Source organism: Bufo bufo, chromosome 6 (assembly GCF_905171765.1).
Source record: "Bufo bufo chromosome 6, aBufBuf1.1, whole genome shotgun sequence".
Lineage (NCBI taxonomy): Eukaryota > Metazoa > Chordata > Amphibia > Anura > Bufonidae > Bufo > Bufo bufo.
Genome location: NC_053394.1, coordinates 126,291,132 through 126,312,553, shown reverse-complemented (window position 1 = coordinate 126,312,553; position 21,422 = coordinate 126,291,132).

Genomic DNA, 21,422 nt, shown 5'->3' with positions numbered 1-21,422 from the left:
CACCTAAAAAAAAAAGTACCACCAGATGCCCCATAGTGCCGTTCTCCCCTTTAGTGCCCCCATAGTGCCAGTTCCCCCCCTCCAAAAAAACAAAGCAAAAAAAAACTAAAAAAAAAATACACTGATACTTACCTCCATCAGCAGCGATGCGATGCAGGCTCTTCCGGCCTGTGTCCCTGCTGTGTGCTGCCCGGCTCAGGCGCGTGATGATGACGTCATCGCGCCGCCTGAGCCGGCCTCTGATAGGCTGCAGGCATTAGTGCCTGCGGCCTATCAGAAGAACAGGGGAGGGACACACCTCTCCCTCCCCTGCCGCAGCACAGCACAGGCATCTGTATCGCTGTCCTAAGGACGGCGATACAGATGGATTAGATATGGAGATGAGCGCTTCCACAATGGAAGCGCTCATCTCCTAGTACTCCTACTGCCCCCCCGGCCCCCCCCACCACCGCCGTGGCCGCCGCAATTACATCCAGGGCAGGGCCGCGCCACCTGTGGTGATCGGCGGTGCGGCCCTGAGGATTAAAAAAAAAAATATTTGGCTGGTTGTTCTAGGGGGGGTCCAGACCCGCTGGACCCCCCCTGTAGGTGCGCCACTGCTTATGCCTATCCCATGCATGCTTAAACTCCTTCACTGTATTTGCAGCTACCACTTCTGCAGGAAGGCCATTCAATGCATTCACTACTCTCTCAGTAAAGTAATACTTCCTGATATTACTTTCAAACCTTTGCCCCTCTAATTTAAAACGATGTCCTCTTGTAGCAGTTTTTCTTCTTTTAAATATTCTCTCCTCTTTTACCTTGTTGATTCCCTTTATGTATTTAAAAGTTTCTATCATATCCCCTCTGTCTCGTCTTTCTTCCAAGCTATACATGTTAAGGTCCTTTAATCTTTCCTGTTGTCCTGCAATCCATGTACTAGTTTAGTAGCTCTTCTCTGAACTCTCTCCAAAGTATCAATATCCTTCTGGAGATATGATCTCCAGTACTGCGCACAATACTCCAAATGAGGTCTCATTAGTGCTCTGTAGAGCGGCATGAGCACCTCCCTCTTTCTACTGGTAATGCCTCTCCCTATACACCCAAGCATTCTGCTAGCATTTCCTGCTGCTCTATGACATTGTCTGCCTACCTTTAAGTCTTCTGAAATAATGACCCCTAAATCCCTTTCCTTAGATACTGAGGTTAGGACTGTATCACTGATTTTATATTCTGCCCTTGGGTTTTTACGCCCCAGGTGCATTATCTTGCACTTATCAACATTAAATTTTAGTTGCCAGATTTTTGACCATTCCTCTAGTTTTCCTAAATCCTTTTCCATTTGGTGTATCCCTCCAGGAACATCAAACCTGTTACAAATCTTTGTGTCATCAGCAAAAAGACACACCTTACCATCGAGGCCTTCTGCAATTTCGCTGATAAAGATATTAAACAATATGGGTCCCAATATGGGTATCATAGTAACATAGTTTATAAGGCCTAAAAAAGACATCTGTACATCCATTTCAGCCTGTTACCCTGCAAGTTGATCCAGAGGAAGGCAAAAAATAAATATAATAACTCCCTGGATCAGTAGCTATAGCCTGTAATATTATTACACTCCAGAAATACATCCAGGCCCCTCTTGAACTCATTTAGTGAACTCACCATCACCACCTCCTAAGGCAGAGAGTTCCATAGTCTCACTGCTCTTACTGTAAATAATCCTCTTCTATGTTTGTGTACAAACCTTCTTTCCTACAGACACAGAGGATGTCCCCTCGTCACAGTCACAGTTCTGTGAAAAAATAGATGATAGGAGAGATCTCTGTACTGACCCTTGATATATTTATACATAGTTATTAGATCTCCCCTCAGTCGTCTTTTTTCTAAAGTGAATAACCCCAATTTTGATAATCTTTCAGGGTACTGTAGTCTACCCATTCCAGTTATTACTTTAGTTGCTCTCCTCTGAACCCTCTCCAGCTCTGCTATGTCTGCCTTGTTCACAGGAGCCCAGATTTGTACACAGTACTCCATCTGTGGTCTGACTAGTGATTTGTAAAGTGGCAGGGCTATGTTCTTATCACGGGCATCTATGCCTCTTTTGATGCAACCCATTATCTTATTGGCCTTGGCAGCAGCTGCCTGACACTGGTTTCTACAGCTTAGTTTGCTGTTCACTAAAATTCCTAGGTCCTTTTCCATGTCAGTGTTACCCAGTGTTTTACCATTTAGTATGTACTGGTGACTTGCATTATTCCTTCCCATGTGCATAACCTTACATTTGTCAGTGTTAAACCTCATCTGCCACTTATCTGCCCAAGCATCCAATCTATCCAGATCCCTCTGTAGTAGTATACTGTCCTCTTCAGTGTTAATTACTTTACACAGTTTAGTGCCATCTGCAAAAATTAATATTTTACTGTGCAAGCCTTCTACAAGATCATTAATAAATATATTAAAGAGAATAGGGCCCAATACTGACCCCTGAGGTACCACACTAGCGACAGTGATCCAATCTGTGTGTGTACCGTTAATAATAACTGTGACAGATCCATCTGTATAGACCTATATTGCTGGTTCGTCTGTTTGCCTTAATTTCACTGGATTTCCTGCCCGTATGCCCCTGTTCGTGTGTTTCCCCAAATACCGATTGGAACTACTGAACGGACGGCCACCCAGGAGAAGAGTGTGCTGCTAGTTAACCTAAATGGCCTCATTGTTCACAAAGGACTTAAACTAACTTGAACTCCTGGTCTAATGCGTGCCATTTTGGGATGTTAAATGTCTGTGTATTGAAAAGGGTTGTGACATTGTATGTTTAAATGGTGATGTCTGTTCTGTTGTCCCCACGTGTGTATTGTGGTTTCCCTCTGTCTTGAGAGATAATGGGATTACTCCTCGGGTCTCAGGGCAGAGAGGAGGAGACCATGATGCATTGTGGGGGATGTATTGTCTCTGTAGTGCTGCATGTCTGCCCTGTGTCAGTCTCCAGTCTGGTCCCCTAGGGGCGTGTCCACCAGATGGAGACCTGCATAAATACGGGCGGCTAGCCCTCAATAAAATTGATTCCTGTTTGACTTTCAAGACGGAGCTTGGTCTCGTTTGTGGAGGGATTTATTATTGGGACAGCGCTTTCGTATATTGCTAGCTGTGGAAGGAGTTCGACTAAATTGCTGATCGGGAGTTGCCACTTCGTATGCTCCATTCGGGAGTTTGGCGATCGGCTGGATTAAAAACTGCATTTCTGGAGAAAGGGGCTTATTCACTAAACGGCGGCTTCATCTACCTGGCGGTGAGTGTCGTAACAATTGGTGGCAAGCAACGGGATGAATCCCACCGCCCAGAAGGCCAGCTACAAATCCCAGGGTGGAAATGCAGTATGAGGAATTAAGGCGTGCTACCCTTAAAGATATATTGGAACGCAGAGGACGATCAGCGAGTAATCTCAAGAAGAGAGAGATTATTTCTATATTATTGGAGATGGAAGCAGCACAGGGAACGGAGAGAGCTAATGTGCCTGGCATACTGGATTTAACACCCGAGGAGGTACAATTTAACCGGGCAGTCCAGATAAGGCTGGCACACTTTGGCCCCAACCCTGCAGCAGATATTGTGATCCAGGTGCAAGCAGCAGTAGCAGCACAACAGGCGCTCCAGGGAAGAGGAGCTGCAGCAGCAGAGGTACCCCATAATAATAATGGAAGGAGAAAGGTACCTTTTGCTGCATTTAGACATTTTGTGGAAACGGAGGGAGAGATTGACGGGTTCCTGGCCGATTTTGAAAGGCAGTGTGCCTTACACCAGGTACCCACAGAGGAATGGGTCACTATCCTCTCTGGGAAATTATCCGGCCGGGCCAGTGAGGCTTTTCAGGCCATCCCAGAGGAGGAACTTACAAGTTACCGGGCAGTAAAAGATACCCTTTTGGCCAGATACGCTGTCACCCCTGAGGCGTACCGGCGGCGATTCCGGGACACTAACAAGCAGGCTGGCGATTCTTATGTGGAGTGGGCATGCAGGGTACACCGCACCGCAGCCCACTGGATGGCAGGGTGTCAAGCGGTAACTGGGGAAGAGGTGCTGCAAGTATTTTTGTTGGACCACTGCTTGACCCTCAAAACGGAGCCTTGTCTCGTTATTGGGGGGATTCACTGTATGCTGTTAGAAGACCGATTGCCAGGATTGTATGCTTTTCCTGTTCGTCTGCTAGCAGCTATTCGTGAGGTTCCAGTTTGGAGTGCTACTTTGTATCCAGTTCGGGAGTTGGTGTTCTGCAGTAGCTGTGCCTGTCTCTCAGAAAGGGGCACATCGCCTAAACGGATTTTAACCCCTTGTCTGCTGAAACGATTTGTTACAATAACCACCCTGTTTTCTATCACTGAGCCAGTTACTTACCCACATACAGACATTTTCTCCCAGTCCAAGCATTCCCATTTTATATATTAACCTTTTATGCGGTAGTGTCAAATGCTTTGGAGAAGTCCGGATAAACGACATCAATTGATTCTCTGCTGTCAAGTCTAGAACTTACCTCCTCATAGAAACTGATTAAATTATTTTGAAATGACCGATCCCTCATGAAGCCATGCTGATACGGCGTTATTTCCTTATTTTTATTGAGGTACTCCAAGATAGCATCTCTTAGATAACCTTCAAACAGTTTACCCACGACAGATGTTAAACTTACCGGCCTATAGTTTCTGGTCTCTGTTTTCAGAACCTTTTTGAATATTGGCACCACATTTGCTATGCGTCAATCCTGTGGAACACTGCCTGTCAGTAAAGAGTCCTAAAATATCAAAAATAAAGGCCTGGCTATGACATTACTTAATTCTCTTAGGATACGGGGGTTTATGCCATCTGATCCTGGCGATTTGTCTATTTTAATCTTTTTAAAACGCCGCTGTACTTCTTCCCAGGTCAGACAGGGCACTTTTAATGAGGAATTAACTTTTACATTCTGCATATCATCTGACAGTTTATTTTCCTTAGTGAATACAGTGGAAAAAAAAATATTTATTAGCTTTGCTTTCTCCTCATTGCTCTCTGCAACTTCCCCCTCATTATTCTGTAAAGGGCCGACACCTTCAGATTTATACTTTTTACCATTTATATAATTGAAGAACATTTTAGGGTTAGTTTTGCTCTCTTTGGCAATTAATCTCTCAGTCTCTTGTTTGGCATCTTTTGTTTGTTTTTTACATAGTTTATTTTTTTCCTTATAGTTTTTCAGTGCTTCCTCGCCACCCTCTTGTTTTAGTGATTTTAAATGCTTTCTTTGTCATTTATTGCTTTCTTTACATTTCTATTTATCCACATAGTTTTTTTTTCTTGTTCTTTTATTCCCATAAGGTATGTACCTCAAAGGTTTTTATTTTTTTAAAGTAGTAACATAAAAAAAAATATACAAGTTTGGTATCGCCGCATTCATATTGTGCCGCAGAATAAGGTTGTCAGGTCATTTTTAGCGCACATAATGCTGTGATATCAAAACCTTGGCGGAATTCTTTTTTTTTTTTTTTTTTTCAATTTTGCCAAATATTTTTTTTCCTGTTTTCCAATATGAGAAAAAAAGCCCTCATATAGATATGTAAAGGGAAAAATTATGATTATTGGGACGTGGGAGTAAAAATTCATAAAGCAAAAATTAAAATAGACCCCGACCTTAAGCAACAGCAATATTTTATTTTCATCTTTTCCATTTTCAAAATAACAAAAAAGGACCCGAAGCAAAACCTTGGGCACCCTGCATGGTTAGTACCTAGTAGAATCCCTTTGTCAAGTATTACAGCTTGTAAACACTTTTTTTAGCCAGCCAAGAGTCTTTTGATTCTGGTTTGAGGAATTTTCATCCATTCTTCCTTGCAAAAGTCTTCCAGTTCTGTGAGATTCCTGCACTGCTCCTGTGCCACTGGTTGCAACACAACCCCAAAGCATGACTGATCCGCCCCCAAGCTTAATGGTTGGAGAGGTGTTCTTTTCATGAAATTCTGTGCCCTTTTTTCTCCAAACATACCTTTGCTCATTGTGGCCATAGAATTCTAGTTTAACCTCATCGGTCCACAGGACTTGTTTCCAAAATGTATCTTTAGTTTTTTTGCAAACCTCAGAGGTTTTCTTTTGATGACTCTACCATGAAGGACATATTTGTGCAGGTGTCGCTGTACAGTAGAACATTGTACCACAACTCCAGATTCTGCTAAATCTTCCTGAGGTCTTTTGCAGTCAAGCGGGGTTTCTGTTTGCCGTTCTAGCAAACTTACGAGCAGACCTTCTCTTTGCTTCCACTGTTCCTGTTAAGTGCCATTCCTTAATTACATTTTTAATTACATTTTGAATTGAGGAAATGGCAACTTGAAAACACTTTATCTTCTTATAGCCTTCTCCTGCTACTTTTGTAAGGTACCCCCCTTCCTTTTTTCACTTTAAAAGTGCACAAAACCAAAATAATACACTAATATTGCTTAAATGTTGAAAAGTGTGTTTCATCTTTATGCATTTTGGAGAGAATTGCATCTTCAACTTGGTTAATTGTTCATCGTAATAGTAATTTTGACCAGGAGTGCTCAAACTTTTGCATGCCACTGTACCCAGAAAACAATGATATTCCGATAGGCTCACAGTAGCACTGGGAGTTCACCACTTCGGCATTGCCAGACAAGCGTGTACAGCCGGATCCACATTGACAATAATGAGATCAAGAGGGGATCCGTCTGGTTTCCGACATTGATATAGCAGGATTATTTAAATAATTAAATCTTGGCTATCTATTCACTTTGGACACTGCACATATTTTCAGAATCATATACAGTCAGGTCCATATATATTGGGACATGGACACAATTATAACATTTTTGACTCTATACACCACCACAATGGATTTGAACGAATGTAATGAACAAGATGTGCTTTAACTGCAGACTGTCAGCTTTAATTTGAGGGTATTTACATCCAAATCAGGTGAACGGTGTAGGAATTACAACAGTTTGCGTATGTGCCTCCCACTTGTTAAGGAACCAAAAGTATTGGGACATAATAATAATAATCATAAATCAAACTTTCACTTTTTAATACTTGGTAGTAAATCCTTTGCAGTCAATTACAGCCTGAAGTCTGTAACGCATAGACATCACCAGATGCTGGGTTTCATCCCTGGTGATGCTCTGCCAGGCTTCCACTGTAACTCTCTTCAGTTCCTTCTTGTTCTTGGGGCATTTTCCCCTCATTTTTGCCTTCAGCAAGTGAAAAGCATGCTCAATCGGATTCAGGTCAGGTGATTGACTTGGCCATTGCATAACATTCCACTTCTTTCTCTTAAAAAACTCTTTGGTTGCTTTTGCAGTATGCTTTGAGTCATTGTCCATCTGCACTGTGAAGTGCCGTCCAATGAGTTCTGAAGCATTTGGCTTCAGAATTCATCCTGCTGCTTTTGTCAGCAGTCACTTCATCAATAAATACAAGAGAACCAGTTCCATTGGCAGCCATACATGTCCACGCCATGACACTACCACCACTATGCTTCACTGATGAGGTGGTATGCTTAGGATCATGAGCCGTTCCTTTCCTTCTCCATACTCTTCTCTTCCCATCACTCTGGTACAAGTTGATCTTGGTCTCATCTGTCCATAGGATGTTGTTCCAGAACTGTGAAGGCTTTCTAATCTGGCCTTCCTGTTTTTGAAGCTCACCAATGGTTTACATCTTGTTGTGAACCCTCTGTATTCACTCTGGTAAAGTCTTCTCTTGATTTTTTACTTTGACACACATACACCTACCTCCTGGAGAGTGTTCTTGATCTGGCCAACTGTTGTGAAGGGTGTTTTCTTCACCAGGGAAAGAATTCTTCGGTCATCCACCACAGTTGTCTTCCGAGGTCTTTCTGGTCTTTTGGTGTTGCTGAGCTCACCGGTACATTCCTTCTTTTTAAGAATGTTCCAAACTGTTGTTTTGGCCATGCCTAATGTTTTTGTTATCTCTCTGATGGGTTTGTTTTGTTTTTTCAGCCTAATGATGGCTTGCTTCACTGATAGTGACAGCTCTTTGGATCTCATCTTGAGAGTTGACAGCAACAGATTTCAAATGCAAATAGCACACTTGAAATGAACTCTGGACCTTTTATTTGCTTATTGTAATTGGGATAATGAGAGAATAACACACACCTGGCCATGTAACAGCTGAGAAGCCAATTGTCCCATTACTTTTGGTCCCTTAACAACTGGGAGGCACATATGCAAACTGTTGTAATTCCTACACCGTTCACCTGATTTGGATGTAAATACCCTCAAATTAAAGCTGACAGTCTGCAGCTAAAGCACATCTAGTTCGTTTCATTTCAAATCCATTGTGGTGGTGTACAGTCGTGGCCAAAAGTTTTGAGAATTACATAAATATTGGAAATTGGAAAAGTTGCTGCTTAAGTTTTTATAATTGCAATTTGCATATACTCCAGAATGTTATGAAGAGTGATCAGATGAATTGCATAGTCCTTCTTTGCCATGAAAATTAACTTAATCCCAAAAAAACCTTTCCACTGCATTTCATTGCTGTCATTAAAGGACCTGCTGAGATCATTTCAGTAATCGTCTTGTTAACTTAGGTGAGAATGTTGACAAGCACAAGGCTGGAGATCATTATGTCAGGCTGATTGGGTTAAAATGGCAGACATGTTAAAAGGAGTGATGCTTGAAATCATTGTTCTTCCATTGTTAACCATGGTGACCTGCAAAGAAACGCGTGCAGCCATCATTGCGCTGCATAAAAATGGCTTCACAGGCAAGGATATTGTGGCTACTAAGATTGCACCTCAATCAACAATGTATAGGATCATCAAGAACTTCAAGGAAAGAGGTTCAATTCTTGTTAAGAAGGCTTCAGGGCGTCCAAGAAAGTCCAGCAAGCGCCAGGATCGTCTCCTAAAGAGGATTCAGCTGCAGGATCGGAGTGCCACCAGTGCAGAGCTTGCTCAGGAATGGCAGCAGGCAGGTGTGAGCGCATCTGCATGCACAGTGAGGCAAAGACTTTTGGAAGATGGCATGGTGTCAGGAAGGGCAGCAAAGAAGCCACTTTTCTCCAAAAAAAACATCAGGGACAGATTGATCTTCTGCAGAAAGTATGGTGAATGGACTGCTGAGGACTGGGGAAAAGTCATATTCTCTGATGAAGCCTCTTTCCGATTGTTTGGGGCATCTGGAAAAAGGCTTGTCCAGAGAAGAAAAGGTGAGCTCTACCATCAGTCCTGTGTCATGCCAACAGTAAAGCATCCTGAGACCATTCATGTGTGGGGTTGCTTCTCATCCAAGGGAGTGGGCTCACTCACAATTTTGCCCAAAAACACAGCCATGAATAAAGAATGGTACCAAAACACCCTCCAACAGCAACTTCTTCCAACAATCCAACAACAGTTTGGTGAAGAACAATGCATTTTCCAGCACGATAGAGCACCGTGCCATAAGGCAAAAGTGATAACTAAGTGGCTCGGGGACCAAAACGTTGACATTTTGGGTCCATGGCCTGGAAACTCCCCAGATCTTAATCCCATTGAGAACTTGTGGTCAATCCTCAAGAGGCGGGTGGACAAACAAAAACCCACTAATTCTGAGAAGTGATTATGAAAGAATGGGTTGCTATCAGTCAGGAATTGGCCCAGAAGTTGATTGAGAGCATGCCCAGTCGAATTGCAGAGGTCCTGAAAAAGAAGGGCCAACACTGCAAATACTGACTCTTTGCATAAATGTCATGTAATTGTCGATAAAAGCTTTTGAAACGTATGAAGTGCGTGTAATTATATTTCACTACATCACAGAAACAACTGAAACAAAGATCTAAAAGCAGTTTAGCAGCAAACTTTGTGAAAAGTAATATTTGTGTCATTCTCAAAACTTTTGGCCACGACTGTATAGAGCCAAACATGTTAGAATTGTGTCGATGTCCCAATATTTATGGACCTGACTGTATAAATACAGGCTATACAAGGATATACTGAGGTTGCATTATCTGAAATGAACTGTATATAGTCTCCTGATTTCAGACAAAGAATACCTTTGCTTTGCCTTTTTCACGTCAGTGTTTTGCATCAGTGATAGTGAGCCAAAAGCAGATGTGGGTCAAAAACAAAGAAAAATTGCAAATCTTTCCATTAGGGCTCATGCACACGACCGTGTATTTTGCTGTCCGCAAAAAATACGGATGACGTCCGTGTGCCTTGCATATTTTGCAGAACGGAACAGCTGGTCCCTATCATAACAGTAATATCCTTGTCCGTAATGTGGATAATAATAGGGCATGTTCTATTTTTTGGCGGAACGGACATGTGGAAACGGAATGCACATGGAGTAACTTCAGTTTTTTTTGTGGACCCATTGAAATAAATACGGTCCGCAAAAAACAAACAAAAAAACAAAAACGGAACGGACACGGAAACTCACCTGTAAAATCTTTTTCTCGTCTTTTCCATTGGGGGACACAGACCATGGGTATAGCTTAGGTTAAGGTTATTACTAGGAGGAGACACTATGCAAATAGTAAAAAACAGCTCCTCCTCCACTGGCTATACCCCCATGCTCCAACAGGAGGACCTCAGTGCGTGCAAAAGCAGTAGGAGAAGGAGATCAGAAACCAAATATTACCAAGAAAAACAGACCCAAGGAACACCGCCATCGGGCCGTTAACCATAAGGTCCAACTAGAATAGAACCAACCCCTCCTGCAACAGACAAGAATGGGTGGGAGCTGTGTCCCCCAATGGAAAAGACGAGAAAAAGATTTTACAGGTGAGTTTCACAAAAAATCTCCTTTTCTCACCCATTCCATTGGGGGACACAGACCATTGGACGTCCTAGAGCAGTCCATGGGGTGGGAAGACCAGCACCTCCAGAGGGAAAACGTCCAACGGTTAAACAGGAACCACAGCCTGCAATACCTTGCGCCCTAGGGCAGCATCAGCAGACGCCAAAGAGTGCATCTGGTAGAACCTTGTAAAGGTATGTAAGGACGACCAGGTGGCCGCCTTACAAATTTGTGACGTAGAGGCTCGATTGCGCCACGCACAGGAGGCCCCCACCGCCCTGGTGGAGTGCGCGGTAACCCCCGCTGGGGGAACCCTACCCCTGGACCGATAGGCCATGGCAATACTCGACCGAATCCACCGAGCCACAGTGACCTTGGAGGCCGCCAGACCCTTACGAGGCCCCTCGGGAACCACAAAAAGGGAGTCCGAGCGGCGAAATGGGGCAGTCACCGACAGGTATACCCTTAGAGCACGGACAACATCCAGAGAATGGAGAGCGCGCTCCTTGGAGTTTGCCGGAGCGGGGCAAAAGGATGGCAGGACAATGTCCTCATTAAGGTGGAAGGCGGAAACCACCTTGGGCAAAAAGGAAGGGACAGGGCGCAGTACCACCTTGTCCTTGTGGAAGACCAAAAAGGGCTCTTTCGAGGAAAGGGCGGCCAGCTCCGATACCCTCCTGATAGAGGTGATGGCCACCAAAAAGGCCACCTTCCAGGTGAGAAAACTCAGGGAAATGTCCCTCAGGGGCTCAAAAGGAGCCGCCTGAAGAGAAGACAGAACCAGGTTCAGATCCCAGGGGGGCAGAGGAGGGACATACACAGGGACCGAATGCGCCACCCCCTGCAGGAAGGTCCTCACCGGACCTAGCAGAGCCAGAGAGCGCTGAAAGAAAATGGCCAGAGCGGAGACCTGACCCTTCAGAGAGCTCAGCGACATTCCCATCTCCAGACCCGACTGGAGAAAGGAGAGGACCACCGGAACGGAGAAATGAAGAGAAAAAACGTCTATCTTCTCACAAAAGGCAAGAAAGGCCTTCCAGGTACGATAGTATATCCTGGAGGAAGCTGGCTTCCTGGCTTTGATCATGGTCTTCACGACAAAGTCCAAGAAGCCCCTCTTCTTCAAGATGGTGGTCTCAACAGCCACGCCGTTAAACGAGTGCGAAGTCTTGCCACGCAGACACCAGAGCATCCACTCCGTATGCTTCTGGATCCCGAGCTCTGGCCAGGAACGTGGGAACCTTGTTGTTGAGCCTGGACGCCATCAAGTCCACGTCCGGGCGGCCCCAACGGCGACAGACGTCCTCAAATACGTCCGGATGCAGAGACCACTCTCCCGGATCCACCCTGTTGCGGCTGAGAAAGTCCGCCGTCCAGTTTTCAGCCCCTGGGATGTACACTGCAGACAATATCGGAACGTGAGTCTCCGCCCACTGGAGGATGCTCTTCACCTCCTGCATCACCGGCCGGCTGCGGGTTCCACCCTGATGATTGATGTAGGCCACAGCTGTGGCATTGTCCGACTGGATCCTTATCGGGAGCCCCGTTAGGAGGGGGGTCCAATGAGACAGAGAGAGGAAAATTGCTCTGAGCTCCAATATGTTGATCGGAAGGCGGGCTTCCACTTCTGACCACACCCCCTGAACTGTCCGAGCCCGGAGAACGCCGCCCCAACCGAGGAGACTGGCATCGGTGGTGACGACTGTCCAGGAGATTGGGAGGAAGGATTTCCCCGAAGTCAGATTCTGAGGGGACAGCCACCACTGAAGGTCCATGCGAACCCGAGGAGGAAGGCGGATTCGAGAGTCCAAACCCCTCGATGTCCTGTCCCAGAAGGACAAGATCGCCTGCTGCAGAGGTCGAGTGTGAAACTGGGCAAAGGGGACTGCCTCGAAGGAGGCTACCATAAGCCCCAGAACCTGCATGTACTCCCGGATAGAGAGACACTGGGAATGCAGAAGGCGAGACACCGACTCCCGTATCCGAGAGAACTTGCAATCCGGGAGGAATATCCGGGCTGCAGTCGTGTCCATAACCATCCCCAGGAAGGTCACCCTTTGGGAAGGTAGGAGAGAGGACTTCGGGAAGTTGATCAGCCAGCCGAACTGTTGCAGAGTCTGAACAGTGATCCTGACGCTGACTTCGGCCTGGGAACGAGAGGGAGCCTTTATCAGAATGTTGTCCAGGTAAGGCAGCAGAGATATGCCCCTGGTACGGAGAAGCACCATGATTGGCGCCAAGATCTTTTTGAATACCCGCGGGGCCGTTGCTAGCCCAAAGGGAAGGGCAACGAACTGATAATGGCGGTCGCCAATGGCGAAGCGCAGGAACCTGTGGTGAGATTCTGCGATTGGGACATGCAGATAGGCGTCCCGGATGTCCACTGATGCGAGGAACTCCCCTGGAAGAAGAGAAGCAATAACGGAGTGGAGGGATTCCATCCGGAACCTCCTCACCCGCAGGGACTTGTTTAACAGCTTCAGGTCTAGGACCGGACGTACTGATCCCTCCTTCTTTGGCACCACAAAGAGATTTGAGTAGAAACCTGCCCCCTGGTCCTCCAGAGGAACTGGGACAACTACTCTGACCAGAAGGGAAGACACCGCTTGTAAAAGGGCTGAGGCTCGGGCTGGATCCCCCGGAACACGAGACGGAAAGAAACGTTCCAGAGGTCTGGAAACGAATTCTATCTTGTAACCAGAACTCACAATTTCCAGGGCCCATGCGTCTTGAACATGAGCTCTCCAGACATGCTGAAAGGAGAGCAGACGGCCCCCCACCGCAAGCGTTGGGGGCGCCCCCTTCAGGCGGAAGACTGCTTGGGAACCGCGGGGCGGGCAGAACTCCCCTGGAACTGTGCTCATGGGCGCCAGGAAGGTTGCGGCTTAAAGGAAGGCTTCTTGCGGGAGTCCTGAGAGCCGCCGGAGGAGAGGGCTGTCGCAGACCTGGAGGAAGAGAAGCGTCGAAAGGACTGGTTTCTAGAGCCAGCGGGGCGAGCTCTGAAGGCGTGCTTGGATCTAGATTGGGGCAGGTGTGTACTCTTGCCCCCCGCAGTGTCAGAGATAATCTCATCCAGCTTAGCACCAAAGAGCCTGGAGCCCGTAAAGGGGAGGTTGGTGAGGGAGCGCTTGGATGAAGCGTCGGCGTCCCAGATCTTCAACCAGACCTCCCTGTGCTGCGCGACCGAGAGGGCCGAAATCCGTGCAAAGAGGGTGCTGACGTCCAATGAGGCCTCACAGAGGAATGTTGTCGCCTGGAACATCTGGAGGATGAAGCTTAGGGTGTACGCAGAGGCATCCTGCTCCGCGAGGTCCTGATGATGGCGCTGCAACCACACCGAAAGCACCCTGGCTACCCAGGCTGAGGCGAACAGAGTAAAGATGGCTTAGGAAAAAGAGTCCAAACGCCTGTCAACTGAGTCCTGTAGAGAGGACCCGTCCAGGACTGTTATTGTCGTATTCTTAGCCAATCTGGCCACCGGTGGGTCGACCTTAGGAGGAGAAGACCACTGTTGCACGTTATCTGCTGGGAGAGGATACAGAGTATCCATGCGCCTTGTAGCAGAAAAACAGTGATTAGGGCATTCCCAAGCCTTAGAAAGGACCTTGGCGAACTCGCCATGAATGGGGAATGTGACTGCCTCCGGTTTTCTGGAATGGAAGAGGGGGAATTCCTGGCTACTAGTAGAAGGAGGTTCCCCCTGTATGTCAAAGGTGCCACGTACCGCCGTGACCAAGTCTGCCCCCATGGTGGAGAGTTTAGGTCAGGGTTCCGGCTCCGTGTCCTCATCCGAGCCGGATCTTTCCCCTTCAGACCTGCAATCCCTGCGAGATCCCCCTGAACACGCCTCCAGGCGAGGGGGGGAGGCAGAGTTATCCGAGGAAGGATGCTGCTGCGTATGCTGCCTCTTAGCGGTCGAGCGTCCTCTGTGGGGGACACCGGAAGGTGGAGCACTGTTAACCACAGGCACCGCGGGCAGCAGATCAGTGGCCGCCATGCGTTCCATAAAGGCCATGGCCGCGTGCGAGACTTGAGCCAAGTCCGCGTCCGCCCTACCTATGGCAGAGGCCCAGGAGGGCTCCGCGGGCTCCGAAGGGGCGGAGGAGGGACTGGGCTGGTTTGGTGGAGGAGGAGGAGGAAGATCCTGTCCAGAGGCAAGGCAAGGGTCACAGGAGCCTGTAACCGACAGTGGCAAGCAGCAGACCTTACAGGATCCCAGTAGGACCAGAGGTGCCGCTTTTGATTTTTGTGGGGCCCCAGGTCGTGGCATGATGGCAGCAATCCCGGAGTCAGGGTCTCCTACAGTTTGCGAACACTATCTGTCCTACCGTGACCAGAGAGGAGCTGGAGCAGAGCAAAGCGTGGAGAAGCGCTGAAGGCAAAGCGGAAGCGCCGGAGATTACGCGATAGGCTCCGCCCCTCGATTGCGTCACAGAAGGCACGAAAAAATTGCGGGAAAAAAAATTGCGGGAAAAAATCCCGCGAAAAAATTGTGCGAAAAAATTGCGGGAAAAATCATGCGAAAAAAATCGTACAAAATAATCACACGAAAATTCGCACGCGGGAGACCCTAGCTCCGAAAATTGCGCCCACAGCCAGGATGCAGGGGACCAGCCCCCCCAGATTCACAGGTAAGCCCTTAAAGAACCGTGTCACAGTGTGAGCACGGGGGGAGGGGGAGTTTGCAGGAGAACCAATGTTACTTATCTTAATCCTGCAGTCTTCACCCTCCGTTCCGGACCAGCAGGTGTTCACCTCTTCAGTCGTCTGGCACAAGGAGTGGCAGTGCACTGGATAGAGGGCAGGAGTAGGTGACCCCAGATCTGGTAGGCCACCGGCGCTGCAGGTCGAGCCCGGTTCCACTTGTCTTCTGGGGGGAAAGGGAGGTAGCCGGGGACGGCCATTCGACCCCGGCGCTCGCTCCACTGAGAGACCAGGGACGCACCATGCGACCCTGCGTCCTCTATTGAGAAAAAAACTAACATAGGAAGAGAAAAATTACAGGGACAACCCTGAAGGAGCAGGAGTGTCACCTCCTTATCCGACACTAAGCTAAAACTGAAGTCCTCCTATTGGAGCATGGGGGTATAGCCAGTGGAGGAGCTGTTTTTTACTATTTGCATAGTGTCCCCTCCTAGTAATAACCTTAACCTAAGCTATACCCATGGTCTGTGTCCCCCAATGGAATGGGCGAGAAATATGTTCGTGTGCATGAGTCATTATACCTCATCTCTGCTTAGGTTCTACTCCTGGTTTTGGCTCACACTGATGTATAAATAAAGCGTAAAAGCTATCTTAATCGTGCACAGTTGGTATGTTGTGAAAACATAAAAATCTGTGTGGCGGACTCCTATTGGCTCATTTGTATTTGTAGGTTGTAAAGGTAACACCCAGGTTTTTGCCTAATAAAAGGAATCTTATTATTTTAACCCGAGACTGAATTTTAAGGTTTGGAGCACTGCAGACAACCTGGTTAGCCTTGTTTGAGAATAATAGAAAAATTCTACCATGAAAGCATAAATGCCAATTTTTGGCCACTTGTATAGGGCTATGCTGCAAATTCTACTGTGTGCAGCGTTTTTTGTCTGGTTGGCAGCGGACATTTGTGCTGGAACAGGCTTACTAGCCTGCCAGAATAGCTAACTGTGAAATAGCCTTACAGACTTTTCCATATTCTGAAGAATAAGCCATCACTTTGTTTAGTAAGTTCCAACCACAGGGACATCCAGTAATCTTGAGAATTAAAGGGATGCAGCACCACCATGGCTGTGCAAGGAAATGCAGCTGGCTCAATTCACTGGTGTCCTAGAGGTTGGACACTGCCAAAAATGTCATTAATTTATAAGATGGGAATCCCCCTTTAAACCACTCAGTCCTGGTCCTTAGACACCACTGCTCAATTATTGCATGGGTTTAAAGGGGCTATCTTATGTATCGTTTTCATAATAAAGCTATTAGCAGCAGGTGTAATGTAATGTAGAGGATCTTGTAAAAAAACTAACAAAAAAAACTTGGATGCACACTTTGCATCCTCCGTTTTATCCATTTCTATTAAGGCCTCATGCACACGACTGTTGTGTGCATCCGTGGCCGTTGTGCCGTTTTCTGTTTTTTTTCGCGGACCCATTGACTTTCAATGGGTCCGTGGAAAAATCGGAAAATGCACCGTTTTGCAGCCGAGACCGTGATCCGTGTATCCTGTCCGTCAAAAAAATATGACCTGTCCTATTTTTTTGACGGACAACGGTTCACGGACCCATTCAAGTCAATGGGTCCGTGAAAGAACACGGATGCACACAAGATTGGCATCCGTGTCCGTGATCCGTGGCCGTAGGTTACTTTCATATAGACGGATCCGAAGATCCATCTGCATAAAAGCTTTTTCAGAGCTGAGTTTTCACTTCGTGAAAACTCAGATCCGACAGTATATTCTAACACAGAGGCGTTCCCATAGTGATGGGGACGCTTCTAGTTAGAATATACTAAAAGAACAGTGTACATGACTGCCCCCTGCTGCCTGGCAGCACCCGATCTCTTACAGGGGGCTGTGATCCGTACAATTAACCCCTCAGGTGCTGCACCTGAAGGGGTTAATTCTGCGTATCATAGCCCCCTGTAAGAGATCCGGGGTTTGTAGCGGTTTCTGATCGCCGCGGTCCCTGACCGCGGGGATCAGAAACTTTACTATGCCCAAAATAAAGCTTTTTCACCCCCCCTGCACCCCTGAATGATGTTATGTGGGCGGGTGGTGCAGGGGGGGTGTCGCAGGCGGTGGGGAGGTGCGGTAAGCTGCGGGAGGCGGGCGGTGCGGCAGGCGGGATCGCGATCCCCCGCCCGCCTCCCTTTCAATGATCGTTGGTGTCTAGTGGGGATACCAGGGTGCCAGCACATTGCTGGCACCCTGGTATAAACGGCTGACATCTGCGATGCGATGTCAGCCGTTTAACCCTTTCCATACAGCGGTCCGTACGGACCGCTGTATGGAAAAGGTTAACAGCGCAGGGAGCTCTCTCCCTCTCTCATCGGGGGGCTGCTGTGCCTTTGCAGCCCCCCGATGGGAGACGGAGAGAGCTCCCAGAGAGCCCCCCTCAGCCCTGTACTTACCCTTCCCCGTCTGCGCAGTTCTGACCAGTACTGAGCAGACGGGGAAGGTTCCCATGGCAACAGGACGCCTCTCAGGCGTCCTGCTGTCCATGGTGCTGAACAGATCTGTGCTGAAAGCATAGATCTGTTCAGACAAGTGTAAAATACAGTGCAGTACAATATATATTGTTCTGTACTGTATTATACAGACATCAGACCCACTGGATCTTCAAGAACCAAGTGGGTCTGGGTCAAAAAAAAAGTAAAAAAAAGTGAAAAAAGTAAAGTTTCAAAAAAACACATTTATCACTGAATAAAAAAAAAAAAAAAAAATACACTACACATATTAGGTATCGCCGCGTCCGTAACGACCTGATCTATAAAACGGTCATGTTACTTTCCCCGCACGGTGAACGCCATAAAAATAAAAAAATAAAAACTATGAGGAAATTTAAATTTTGCCCACCTTACTTCCCAAAAAAGGTAATAAAAGTGATCAAAAAAGTCGCATGTACGCCAAAAAAGTACCAATCAAACCGTCACCTCATCCCGCAAAAAATGAGCCCTTACATGAGACAATGGCCCAAAAAATAAAAAAACTATGGGTCTCAGACTATGGAGATACTAAAACATGATTTATTTTTTGTTTCAAAAATATTATTGTGTAAAACCCTGATAAATTATAAAAAGGTAGACATATTAGGTATTGCCATGTCCGTAAGAACCTGATCTATAAAAATACCACATGACCTAACCCCTCAGGTGAACACTGTAAAATTTTTTTTAAAAAAACGGTGTCAAAAAAGCTATTTTTTTGTTACCTTACATCACAAAAAGTGTAATAGCAAGCGATCAAAAAGTCATGTGCACCCCAAAATAGTACCAATCTAACCGGCATCTCATCCCGCAAAAATGATACCCAACCTGAGACAATCGCCAAAAAACTGAAAAAACTATGGCTCTCAGACTATGGAGACACTAAAACATGTTTTTTTTTTGTGTTAAAAATGATATTATTGTGTAAAACCTAAATAAATAAAAAAGTATACATATTAGGTATCGTCACGTCCGTAAGAACCTGCTCTATAAAAATAGCACATGATCTAACCTGTCAGATGAACGTTGTAAATATTAAAAAATAAAAACAGTGCCAAAACAGCTATTTTTTGGCAAATTTTCCATTTTAATTCATTTTTTCCCATAACAAAGCAAGGGTTAACAGCCAAACAAAACTCAATATTTATTGCCCTGATTCTGTAGTTTACAGAAACACCCCATATGTGGTCGTAAACTGCTGTATGGCCACACGGCAGGGCGCAGAAGGAAAGGAGCGCCATATGGTTTTTGGAAGGCAGTTTTTGCTGGACTGGTTTTTTGACACCATGTCCCATTTGAAGCCCCCCCGATCCACCCCTAGAGTATAAACTCCAAAAAATGACCCCATTTTGGAAACTACACCCCTCAAGGTATTCAAAACTGATTTTACAAACTTTGTTAACCCTTTAAGTGTTCCACAAGAGTTAATGGCAAATGGAGATGAAATTTCTGAATTTCTATTTTTTGTTACTTTGCCTCACAAAAAAGTGTAATATAGAGCAACCAAAAATCATATGTTCCCTAAACTAGTACCAACAAAACTTCCACCGTATCCCGTAGTTTCCAAAATGGGGCCACTTTTTTGGAGTTTCTACTCTAGGGGTGCATCAGGGGGCTTTAAATGGGACATGGTGTCTAAAAACAATCCAGCAAAATCTGCCTTCCAGAAACCATATGGCATTCCTTTCCTTCTGCACCCTGCCGCGTGCCCATACAGCAGTTTACGACCACATATGGGGTGTTTCTGTAAACTACAGAATCAGGGCCATAAATAAAGAGTTTTGTTTGGCTGTTAACCCTTGCTTTGTTACTGGAAAAAAAATATTAAAATGGAAAATCTGCCGAAAAAGTGAAATTTTGAAATTTAATCTCTATTTTCCATTTATTCTTGTGGAACACCTAAAGGGTTAACAGCGTTTGTAAAATCAGTTTTGAATACCTTGAGGGGTGTAGTTTCTTAGATGGGGTCACTTTTATGGAGTTTCTACTCTAGGGGTGCATCAGGGGGGCTTCAAATGGGACATGGTGTCAAAAAAAACAGTCCAGCAAAACCTGCCTTCCAAAAACCGTATGGCATTCCTTTCCTTCTGCGCCCTGCCGTGTGCCCGTACAGCGGTTTACGACCACATATGGGGTGCTTCTGTAAACTACAGAATCAGGGCCATAAATAATGAGTTTTGTTTGGCTGTTAACCCTTGCTTTGTAACTGTAAAAAAAATATTAAAATGGAAAATCTGCCAAAAATGTGAAATTTTGAAATTGTGTCTCTATTTTCCATTAAATCTTGTGCAACACCTAAAGGGTTAACAAAGTTTGTAAAATCAGTTTTGAATACCTTGAGGGGTGTAGTTTCTTAGATGGGGTCACTTTTATGGAGTTTCTACTCTAGGGGTGCATCAGGGGGGCTTCAAATGGGACATGGTGTCAAAAAAACAGTCCAGCAAAATTAGCCCTCCAGAAACCAAACGGCGCACCTTTCACTCTACGCCCCGCTGTGTGGCCATACAGTAGTTTACGGCCACATATGGGGTGTTTCTGTGAACATCAGAGTCAGGGCAATAAAGATACAGTCTTGTTTGGCTGTTAACCCTTGCTTTGTTAGTGGAAAAAATGGGTTAAAATTGAAAATTAGGCAAAAAAATGAAATTCTCAAATTTCATCTCCATTTGCCAATAACTCTTGTGCAACACCTAAAGGGTTAATGACGTATGTAAAATCAGTTTTGAATACCTTGAGGGGTGTAGTTTCTTAGATGGGGTCACTTTTATGGAGTTTCTACTCTAGGGGTGCATCAGGGGGGCTTCAAATGGGACATGGTGTAAATAAACCAGTCCATAAAAATCAGCCTTCCAAAAACCAAACGGCGCACCTTTCACTCTACTCCCCGCTGTGTGGCCGTACAGTAGTTTACGGCCACATATTGGGTGTTTCTGTAAACGGCAGAGTCAGGGCAATAAAGATACAGTCTTGTTTGGCTGTTAACCCTTGCTTTGTTAGTGGAAAAAATGGGTTAAAATTGAAAATTAGGCAAAAAAATGAAATTCTCAAATTTCATCTCCATTTGCCAATAACTCTTGTGCAACACCTAAAGGGTTAATGACGTATGTAAAATCAGCTTTGAATACCTTGAGGGGTGTAGTTTCTTAGATGGGGTCACTTTTATGGAGTTTCTACTCTAGGGGTGCATCAGGGGGCTTCAAATGGGACATGGTGTAAATAAACCAGTCCATAAAAATCAGCCTTCCAAAAACCAAACGGCGCACCTTTCACTCTACGCCCCGCTGTGTGGCCGTACAGTAGTTTACGGCCACATATTGGGTGTTTCTGTAAACGGCAGAGTCAGGGCAATAAAGATACAGTCTTGTTTGGCTGTTAACCCTTGCTTTGTTAGTGGAAAAAATGGGTTAAAATGAAAAATTAGACACAAAAATGAAATTCTCAAATTTCCTCCCCATTTGCCAATAACTCTTGTGC